This window comes from Lepidochelys kempii, chromosome 1 (assembly GCF_965140285.1).
Source record: "Lepidochelys kempii isolate rLepKem1 chromosome 1, rLepKem1.hap1, whole genome shotgun sequence".
NCBI classification, from domain to species: Eukaryota; Metazoa; Chordata; order Testudines; family Cheloniidae; genus Lepidochelys; species Lepidochelys kempii.
Window position 1 is genome coordinate 113,703,909 of NC_136380.1, and position 11,675 is coordinate 113,715,583.

Sequence of the window (11,675 nt, forward strand, 5' to 3'; positions counted from 1 at the left end):
CACACTGACACAGTCCAATGGGCAGCAGGGTTTCAGCCAAGTCACGTTCCTATGACAGTATGGCTCCCTGAGAGGTTATTCTGGTACGGGGGTGGGAAGGAAGGCACATACATGCAGTTGGGACTTCTTCTCTTACCTTATTCATAGATACTAAGGTCAGAAGGGACCATTGTGATCATCTAGTCTGACCTCCTGCACAACGCAGGCCACAGAATCTCACCCACCCACTCCTGCAAAAAACCTCACCTGTGTCTGAGCTACTGAAGTCCTCAAATCATGGTTTAAAGACTTCAAGGAGCAGAGAATCCTCCAGCAAGTGACCCGGGCCCCATGCTACAGAGGAAGGCCAAAAACCTCCAGGGCCTCTTCCAATCTGCCCTGGAGGAAAATTCCTTCCCGACCCCAAATATGGCGATCAGCTGAACCCTGAGCATATTGTGTGGGTTGATGCTTCCCAGGCTCTGCAGCACTTAGCACTGCCACAATGCCACCAATGGCCTTTTAAGGCTGTGCCCCAGCCTACTCTCTGCCTGTAGGTGAAACCCCATCCTCCTTCCTAATGGGATGTGAGTTACAACTCACAGCATTTCCTCTCCTTTTTATTTATCTATGGAAGAGGTGATTTGACCCATGGTCATTACTCAAGCAAACCTCCCACAAACTCCAGTGAAAATGTTTCCTAAGTAACGTGTGTTGAGTTGAACCAATACATTGTTTAGATTTGCATGGAAGCTGCAGGAAGCGGCGCAGGCCTCAGGGATGTGCTGGCCGCCGCTTCCTGCAGCTCCCATTGGCCGGGAATGGCGAACCGCAAATGTAAACAAATTATCTGGCGGCCCGCCAGCGGATTACCCTGATGGGCTGCCTGTGGGCCGCAGGTTGCCCACCACTGATTTATATGCTGGATCAATGAATGTTGGTTGACAATTTACTTGGACTTTCAAGCCTTTGACAAAATTCCTCTCAAGAGAGCCAATGATACTAAGTAGTTATGGACTGAATAGCAAACTACTGTCATGGGTCAAATACCAGCTAAAAGACATAAAATAAAGAGTAGGAATAGTGGTCTATTTTCTTCATTACAAAAGGATAACAGCAGAGGTCCACAAGTTTATGTGTGAGGGCCAGTACTGTGTAATTTATTTAATGATCTGGAAAAAAGAGATGAACAATGAGGTGGCAAAAATTGCCCATGACAAAATTATTTAGGCTAGTCAAAACGAAAGGAGAGAGAGTGTGAGGAACTTCAGAGGGAACTAACCAAGCTAGGTCAATGGGAAACAGGTTAGCAGGTAAAATTAAATGTTGACAAATGCAAATAATGCTGATTGAAAGCAATAAGCAGAACAGATACTTTACTAGGTTCTAAGTTAACTATGACAACACAAGAAACAGACTTGGGCATCACTGCAAACAGCTTAGTGAAAACCTTTGCTCAACATGCAGCAGTGGTCTAACCTTTTTTTCTTTTTTGGATGCACAAGGAATGAGATGGAGAATCATTCTAAAATATAATGCCATTATGTACATCAAAGCTATGCTGACTCTTGGAAGGCTGTTCATTTCTGGTCACCCTACCTTGAGAGGGATGGAGGGGTTTCAGAGACAGGCAAAACCAGTGAGTAGAGGTATAGAAAAAACTTTCATGAGACAAGAGATTGAAAAAACTGAGTCTCTTCATTCTAGAGAATTAACTATTACAAAGGGGCATAATAAAGATCACTACAGAAGATAGGGAACTTCTACCTTTTCACTCTTTCAGACAATGCACAAAAAGAGAGGGAGATTCATTGAACCTGAAAGGCGGACAATTTAAAACTGCTAGAAGGAAATACTTGTTCACTTATCACACAATTAGCCCGTAGACCTCACTGCTACAAAAATCTCTGAAACCAAGAGCTCAGTTGAACAAGAAAAATTAGAAATTTATATATATAAGAATATTCAGGGTTATAATAGCAAAGAATAAAAACCCAGAAGTGTGGGAACAGATATAGACTATCAAGCTTCAAGACAAAAGCCACTCTCTAATTACCAGGGGTCTTGAAGAAGCTTCCCTGTATGGCAGACCAATCCCTAACTCTGCCTTCTGTAAGTTTTCCTCCACCTTCCTCCAAAGCACTCTTGTCTCTAAGATACTGAATTAGATGGATCACTAGTTTGATCCAGTGTAGCCATTCCTATGAGGTGGGAGGAGAGAGAAGGAAGGAGGGTCTTGAGAATGGAAGTAAATGGTTTGAAGTTCAAGAAGTATGTGGTGGGCAGGTAGAAACCAGAGGTTAAGTGGGTGATGTTGAAGCAGATGAGATGGCGGTTGGAGAGAGGGAAATGTGAGGCAACTCTGAAATGGAGAGTGTGTGGAAGAGGCACTCTTTAGTGAAGACAAAGTCTATGAATAGCCATTTTGGTAACAGGGGCTGTTGATCTAGGGTAGAAGGTCAAACAAAGACTTGATGGCTAGGAGGTGGGAAGCTAGGAAATGAGACTGACCATCATTGTGGTCAATGACAATAAGGAAGGGAAATTGGAATGAGATGAAGAGGAAGAGCTAGGTGTTGAAAGCAGAGGAAAAGGTGAATAGGAGGGAGTTAGGGGATTGTAGTAGATGTCTATTTGAAGGGGAAGAGGAAGAGGTGTCTGAAGGACTGAAAAGAGGGTGGAGAAAGAGAAAGTATTTAACTCCCCACTATAATCTTTGGGGACAATTAAGGGTAAAGAGTGTAATAAACAAGAAAGGAATAAAAAACTGGAGAATATCTCCGATGAACTGCTGCACACTGCCAGGTGATGTTTCCAACCCCCATATCCAGGATACATCTCCAAATTCCTATGTTCATAATACTATCCTTTATGAGGGAGCATCTCTAAATTACAATCTTCTACAAACATCTCTACAGCTTCCCTCTTAAAGAAAAACTAACTTGTATATACACATGTATAGAAACAGCTAACAACTAACAACACATACATTAAATTCTCAACCCATGTAGTACGTTTCCAAAAACCCAACATATCAACTATCTAGAGAGAGGAGCAGTTATCAGCACATTCTCAAGTGAGTCTTAACCCTTCACTTTCCTCAAATACTCTTTCTCCAGACAGGTTAGCAAATCTGAGTCTTTCAGGACATGAGAACATAAGAATGGTCATACCGGGTGAGACCAAAGGTCCATCCAGCCCAGTATTCTGCCTACCAACAATGGCCAATACCAGGTGCCCCAGAGGGAGTGAACCTAACAGGTAACCAATCAAGTGATCTCTCTCCTGCCATCCATCTCTACCCTTTGACAAACAGAGGCTAGGGACACCATTCCTTACCCATTCTGGCTAATAGCCAATAATGGACTTAACCTCCATGGATTTATCCAGTTCTCTTTTAAACCCTGTTATAGTGCTAGCCTTCACAACCTCCTCAGGCAAGGAGTTCCACAGGTTGACTGTGCGCTGAGTGAAGAAGAACTTCCTTTTATTTGTTTTAAACCTGCTACCCATTAATTTCATTTGGTGGCCCCTAGTTCTTATATTATGGGAACAAGTAAATAACTTTTCCTTATTCACTTTCTCCACACGACTCATGATTTTATATACCTCTATCATATCACCCCTTAGTCTCCTCTTTTCCAAGCTGAAAAGTCCTAGCCGCTTTCATCTCTCCTCATATGGGACCGGTTCCAAATCCTTAATCATTTTAGGTTTCAGAGTAACAGCCATGTTAGTCTGTATTCGCAAAAAGAAAAGGAGTACTTGTGGCACCTTAGAGACTAACCAATTTATTTGAGGGATGAAGTGAGCTGTAGCTCACGAAAGCTTATGCTCAAATAAATTGGTTAGTCTCTAAGATGCCACAAGTACTCCTTTTCTTTTTAATCATTTTAGTTGCCCTTTTCTGAACCTTTTCTAATGCCAGTGTATCTTTTTTGAGATGAGGGGACCACATCTGTATGCAGTATTCTAGATGTGGGCATACCATGAATTTATAGAAGGGAAATGAGATATTCTCCGTCTTATTCTCTATCATTTAATAGGATATTTAATCTCCCGCTCTGATCTTCTCTGTATCAGCCTTATATTAGATTCTGACTTGTTCTCTTGTTCCTGACAGTTTCTCCTTTGTGCCTTGATGATTAGGATCAATCAGATGGGAAATGCCAGCTCAGCTGTCAATGTGTTGGAACTTTCTGGGAATACTCATAAATCCCTTTAATTACATCAAAATGTGTCCTCCTGGTCTGTCTGGACTTGGATACAGCTGTTCTTTAATGGTACCTCTTTGTCCCCATGTATCAGAGGTGTGATTCCTCAGGCACACTATCACCTGGGTTAAGCGATGGGAGATCATGGGCGATTTTGTGAAAATAATCTCTCCTTCCACTTCTGATTTTTCTTTCATCTTCCATATGGTTTCATTGTTATGAGATTTCAGCAAGTTATCAGTAATTGGTAAATTAGATCTGATCCTTCTTCCCATTAACAGCTGAGCTGGAGAAAAGCCATTGTCCAGAGTGTACTTTGGTAAACCAATAAAGCTTTATACAAATCACCAGACTTTCAAAAGTCTTTCATAAGGTTCTTTACTGTCCATATAGACCTTTCCATAAGTCCATTTGATTGGGGGTAATTTGGATTTGATATTTTGTGATGAAAATCCCAATCTGTGGCAAATTGCCTAAAATCTGCACTGGAAAATTGTGGGCCATTATCGCTAAAGACTTCATCTGAAATTTCATGTCTGGAGAAGATTCCTTTCATGCTGGCTGTCACTGGCTTACAGTTAGTACTGTGCAATGTGCAAATTTTGGGATACAGAGAATAATCACCTGTGACTATTAAGTAATCCTTTGACTGCCAGGTAAATAAATCAGTGCCAACCTTCTCATATGGCCTTTGTGGGACTGGATGCACTTGACTTTTCTGCATTTGGGATTGCAGCATTTTGCAAAATGATTATTTTTCCCACATTTATAACAGTTTCCCAAAGGCACCACACTGTTTGGGGCCATGCTGTGATCCACATTTTCCACATGACCTTCTATACCCATTCTTCATCCTAGTGGTGGTTTTCATAGTGAGTGATTCCATTCTTTGATTTGACCTATTCAGGCTATATTCTTTTGTACTTAGTACATGGATAACTCTTCTGGTGAATTCAGGAATTTGGTTTGTCCTTTCACAGTTTCTGCTGCCCTGCATATTCAGAAAGCTTTTTTTAAAAAGTGAAATCTCCTTCACAGAGCAGAGCAGTCTCTCTTAACACATTGTCTTTAATGCCACAGATGAGTCTATCCCTGACCAAAGACTCTGTCAGTTCACCAAAGTCAAAGATTTTACTAACTTTCCTTAATTCTATGACATATTACTCTACTATGCGGTCATCAATTTTTTGAATGCATGTAAAAATAATTTCTCCCTCAAAGGTTTCATTCCTTTTTGGCATGCAATGTTCCTCAAATTTAGTCAGTATTTTACTTAATTTCGTGCTTTCATCTTCTTCAAACCTAAAATTGTTATAAATATCCAATGCTTGCTCCCCAACTACATGCAGAAAGATTGATGATTTCACTTGATCATTTTTCTCGTCTGCCCGGATGGCTGCTAAATACAATTAAAATCTCTGTTTGAATTTTTTCCAGTTCTCTGCAACATTGCCTGACAATTGCAGATTAGATGGAGGTTGCAACACATCCATTTTTGACTTCCCCCCCATCCCCGTTCTCAAGCTAGGCAAGCTACTACTGTGCTCACCAAATACATGCAAAAGCCTCTGTGCCTGGTGCTCCATGTTCTGCTTTGATGCCTCCCTTTGTCTCAACTTCTGTGTTTGCAGCTGAAAGCCAACTTCAAAATGACTTCAGTTTCCTTCTCATCCCACACTTCTGACATCTTGTAACTGTCTTGTGGTTCATTAAATAACAAACTGATGACTGTGAAAGGAATAAAACTTTAACAAACTGGAGAGCATCTCTGCTGAACTCCTGCACACAGTTGTGCAGTGTTCCAACCCCCACCTCCAGGGCACATCGCTACATTCCTATGTTCATAATACTGTTCCTTATGAGGGAGCATCTATAAATTACAATCTTCTATAAACCTCTCTCTACAAGGAGTGTGAGAGGAGGCATTCTGGCTGTAAGGGCAGTGTTAGCTGCAGGGGGAATCTAGTTTTCGTTGTATGCAAGAAGATGGTGGTGATCCTTTTCAAGGTAGTATAGATAATCCAGATGGAACATGGAGGGGAATGGGAGCAATGCAGTATAAAAAAGTCTTCAGCACACAGATATTAAATGCAGATTTCAAATTAAATAATAGCACAAGAGATATTGTTGTGATTGAACTGTGTGGGGCAGAAAATAGAAGCGGGCTTGAGGGGGTGTGTGTGTGTGTGTGTGGAGATGGAGGGGCAATGCTGTATAATTTCAGGGTCTCTGCTGTATAATTTATGTCTAATGTTCTAATTAGGACAAGATGTTTTGATTATGGCTTTAAATACCTTGGAATGGCAAGTAAGCTATTTTTGCACAGATACACAGCAACTGTAATTAAATGACTGCCTAGATCCACATATTTAGATTTCTCTTTTACAGCTGTTGTATGACAAAGTGAGTTCCTTCCCCTGCATCTCCTTTTAGTAAAGCTGCTTTTCTTTTATTGAATTTGACTTGGGCTCAACCAATAGTCCTTACTTTGCTGCCAAGAGCTAAAATATCAGAATGAAATACAGAATGCTATTTTCTCAGATACCCAATGTCCTAAATTATAAAGGTGCCAAGCTGTGTCCACAGTGGAATCCTGTGATTGCCCCATGGACCTATGTTCCTTTTTTCAATCCACTGACTATGGTCTCATGAAATTGATTTCTTTAGGAACTCCACAAACCTCCTGCTGGCACCAGTAGGAGGATGTCAAACTTTGAGAAATATCAGCACAAATGCGAAACCTTTCATCTGTTGAAAAAACCAGGGCAATTGTGACTGAGCTCATATTGACGTTGTAGACACAAGTATCTTTATCACTACACTTCATTTAGAGTACTGGTGTTTTTCCTACTATCCCAGACAAGGATTATTCTTCTGTGTAAATTTAATAGCTGAACTTTACATTTTATTTTTTTAATTGTAAATCCACTTTATCCAGACTTGTAATGGCCTGTCTAGCTGAAAAACAAACACTGTACCTCATGTCCTGGAAATATTTTTATTTGTATTGAAAATTATACTTATTAGGATGCAAAATTTCGCTAATGTTCTAACTCAGATGGATCCTAATCAAAGCCCAAAATCTGAACATCCCAAATATCCCATAAACCTGGAAATTTTGCAAGTGACCTTTATCTTTAAAACTGATAACTAAAACCCTGAATCTAACCATCCCTAAACATTGAGAGTTAGAAATCTAGATCCAGAGCCTAATGTTGGGCCCAATCCAGCACTCACTGATGTCAGTGGAAAGACTCCCACTGACTTTATAGGCATTGGATCAAGCTTACTTTGTAACTTATGTCCATCTTTAACAAATAACTAAAGAGATGTGCAGTCCAAATAAAATGCTATAAACCAGCCTATTGGGGTCATGACATCTGTTGCACCCTTCTATTATCAGTCCTAGAATGCTTCTTAGTGCCTAAACCAATGAAAACCATTCTGAATGGATTGATAAAAATCTCATTTTCTCTTTTTAATTTTATTTCAATCACTGCTGTACAGCGACTCTCCTATAGTGTTGTCACGATGTTGTCAGCTTAAAATGCATAATTGTCTGCCACTCCCACAAATATCTTCAAGCTACAAATGTTTGGTAGTATTTCAGATTAGATGGTAAACTCCTCGGGGCAGGAAATGCATCTTAGTGTGTTTTTATACAGCACCTAGCACACTATGGCCCCACACTTGACTGGGGTCTGAGTGATACTGCAAAATGAATGATAAATAAGTCTGCAAATTGTTGGGAGGGAGTTCTATTTATGACGGGCTTTTTTTCTGTCCACATCACCTCAACATATTCTATAACTAGTGCATTGATACCTGTTAATAGTGGATTTACATCAAAAAAAGCTAGAGGAAATGTCTGTCCAGAACATGTTGCCCCTCTTCTGTTTTCTGTTCTGTCTTTCCTTCCCACCCATTTTCTTCTTTACACACCCTAATATCTTGTGAGAGACTGAACCCACCTGAAAAAAGGGAAAATCAAATAGTCATCTGAGCTTTTTTGGAATGTTGAAGCCTGAAGCTTCTCAGAATATAAATGTTTGATGCTATGATGTTTAGTCTTGAAACTGGAAAGGAAGTTATGTGATAGAAAGTAGCAATCTTACTGTGTTTCTTAGTGGGAGGATGGGCTATATAAAAACATTGGAACCAAAAAGAAACATGCCTAACAAACAAATTAAATAAGAACATGATTTTATATCAGTCCTTCTCGTCTCTGTACTAGAATGTGAGCATATCTATAAAGTGCTATGTACACTTTTGCCTCTATAAAAATATGCCCCCTCCCATGCCTAAATTCAGTAGGCAGTCTAAGGACTAAAACATAGCTGCCTGCACATGCATAGTCAGTGGCCAAACCCATTTTATATTTGCTGTCCATGTCACAGACATGGCACTTAGTCTACTTTCTTGTGCATCCCTCCAGCACACACATCTCTTATCAATCCCCTTTTACCTTCTCCTGCTAGCTGCATTAGGGATTTGATTTTTACCTGAAAGTGATAGCAATTCCTTGTTCATTTATCTTAGATTATGTGGTCATTATAAGATGAAGTACCTGAAGCAGTCAGTCTGCGGTTGATTTGAAAAACAGACGAGTCTCAACAATGAGCTTAAAAGAAGGCTGGCAGGTATAAATCTTGTCTTCAAACAACCAGGCACATTCCAGACTTCAGAGACACTTTGTGTAAAGATTTTTTTATTCCCCTCCTTTTCTTTTCCTTGGGCTTGGAAGAGGATAAAAGTGCAGGGGTATGTACATTCGTTTAGTCTGATAATGAGGGTGAGGCTCATGGGCATGATAATTTGGCAGCTTCTCACTTCCTGTAACAGTTTAAAAAAAAATTATCCAAGGGCTGCTTAAAGACAAACATTTTTTGTTAAGCTGTTGGTGGTTCGTTCTTATGAAGGAACCATGCAATTAATCTTGATTGTATTAAAGGGGCATGTTGGCTTTGTATGCTTTCCTGAGCTATAATTAATGAGGATCAAAAATGTTAGAGGCATAATAGTTAACTAACATAGATGAGACTATGCAACATCTGCAGCAATTATAGAAGTAAAATTAAAAACACCCTTTTCTTCAAAGTGTCTTTAAGCACTTTCCCTACACAATGATAGCTATTAAAATACATTTTGGTGAAAAATAAGTAGTTCGGAAACCCAAAGGAATATGGCTATTTCATTGCATTAAAAGATGAGCATCTATTCTACAAGTATGGTCAAAGGGCTCCATGGCACTGATTCCTACTGGCTTACCTGAAAGCCAAAGTGCTCAGCATCTTCCATGATGGACTCATAACCAGGCAAGCGTGTGGGGTTGGGGGTGTAAATCAAAACTTCAAAAGCAACACAGCAGTTTCAGGATTTTACATGTTAAAAAAAATCTGAAAGTCTTTGCCTTTGGGAACTTTGTAGAACAGATTATCTTTAGGGCTGTTGATTATTTGCAGTTAACTCACGTGATTAACTCAAAAAAATTGTGAATAATTGCGGTTTTAATCGTACTGTTAAATGAGAGAATACCAATTGAAATTTATTAAATATTTTAGATGTTTTTCTACATTTTCATATATATTCTGTGTTGTAATTGAAATCAAAGTATATATTTTGGATTACAAATATTTGCACTGTAAAAATGATATAAGAAATAGTATTTTTCAATTCATCTCATTCAAGTACTATTGTGCAATCGATTTATCGTGAAAGTATAAATTACAAATGTAGATTTTTCATTACATAACTGCACTCAAAAACAAAACAATGTAAAACTTCAGTGCTTACAAGCCCACTCAGTCCTACTTCTTGTTCAGCCAATCACTAAGACAAAAATTTGTTTACATTTACAGGAGATAATACTGCCCGCTTCTTGTTTACAATGTCACCAGAAAGTGAGGACAGGCATTTCAATGGCACTTTTGTAGCTGGCATTGCAAGGTATTTATGTGCCAGATATGCTAAACTTTCAAGCTTTGGCTACCATTCCAGAAGGCATGCTTCCATGCTGATGATACCCATTTAAAAAAAAATGCATTAATTAAATTTGTGACTGAACTCCTTGGGGGAGAATTGTATGTCTCCTGTTCTGTTTTACCCACATTCTGCCATATATTTCATGTTCTAGCAGTCTTGGATGATGACCCAGCACATGTTGTTCATTTTAAGAACACTTTCACTGCAGATTTGACAAACGCAAAGAAGGTGTCAATGGGAGATTTCTAAAGATAGCTACAACATTCGACGCAAGGTTTAAGAATCTGAAGTGCCTTCTGAAATCTGAGAGGGATGAGGTGTGGAGCATGCGTTCAGAAGTCTTAAAGGAGCAACACTTCTATGCGGAAACTACAGAACCCGAACCACCAAAAAGGAAAATCAACCTTCTGCTAGTGGCATCTGAATCAGATAATGAAAATGAACATGTGTTGGTCCGCACTGCTTTGGATTGTTATTGAGAGGAATCCATCATCAGTATGGATGCATGTCCCCTGGAATAGTGGTTGAAGCATGAAGAGACACGTGACTCTTTAGCGCATCTGGCATGTAAAAATCTTGTGACGCTGGCTACAACAGTGCCATGAGAACACCTATTCTCACTTTCAGGTGATATTGCAAACAAGAAGCAGGCAACTTCTTCTCCTGCAAACATAAACAAACTTGTTTGTCTGAGCAATTGGCTGAACAAGTAGGACTGAGTGGATTTACAGGCACTAAAATGTTACATTGTTTTATTTTTGAATGCAGGTTTTTTTGTACATAATTCTACATTTGTAAGTTCAACTTTCATAATACAAGTACTGTAGTTCAATCTGTTTATTAGGCGAATTGAAAAATACTATTTTTTTTGCAGTGCAAATACTTGTAATGAAAAAAATATAAAGTGAGCACTGTACACTTTGTATTCTGTATTGTAATTGAAATCAATATATTTGAAAATGTAGAGAACATCCAAAAATATTTAAATAAATGGTATTCTATTATTGTTTAACAATGCAATTAATTGCATGATTAATTTTTTTAATTGCTTGACAGACCTAATTATCTTTTTATCTCTGCTGCTGATTTAAGTTTCGGTTGGAACAGTTTATAGGTTATTTAGTTCTCAATAACACTTCAAATAAAACAAACAAATCAGGAATTCATCAGCTGAAAACACAAGACACCAGAAATTTACAATTTTAATTTGGCACTGGCATCCTACTACCCCACCTCCTTTTTGTCATCACAGTAGCCTCAGCTAAAGCAAGGAAACAAATGCATACTTTGTACAAACAATGGTGTAACCCTTCTGCCCGTCAGAGTTGGCAGCAACAAGGGCCGGGTTCAATATCTAGGGGATCCATTCCAATAACACAATGCAAACCGGCTCGAGCCCCCATCCAGTGACCTGGGACAAATATATATCACCCCCACTGGGTGCCTCCAAGAGGCAATACTTCCCCTCTTGCAAGCACATAGTCTGAGTGTAGCAAAAAG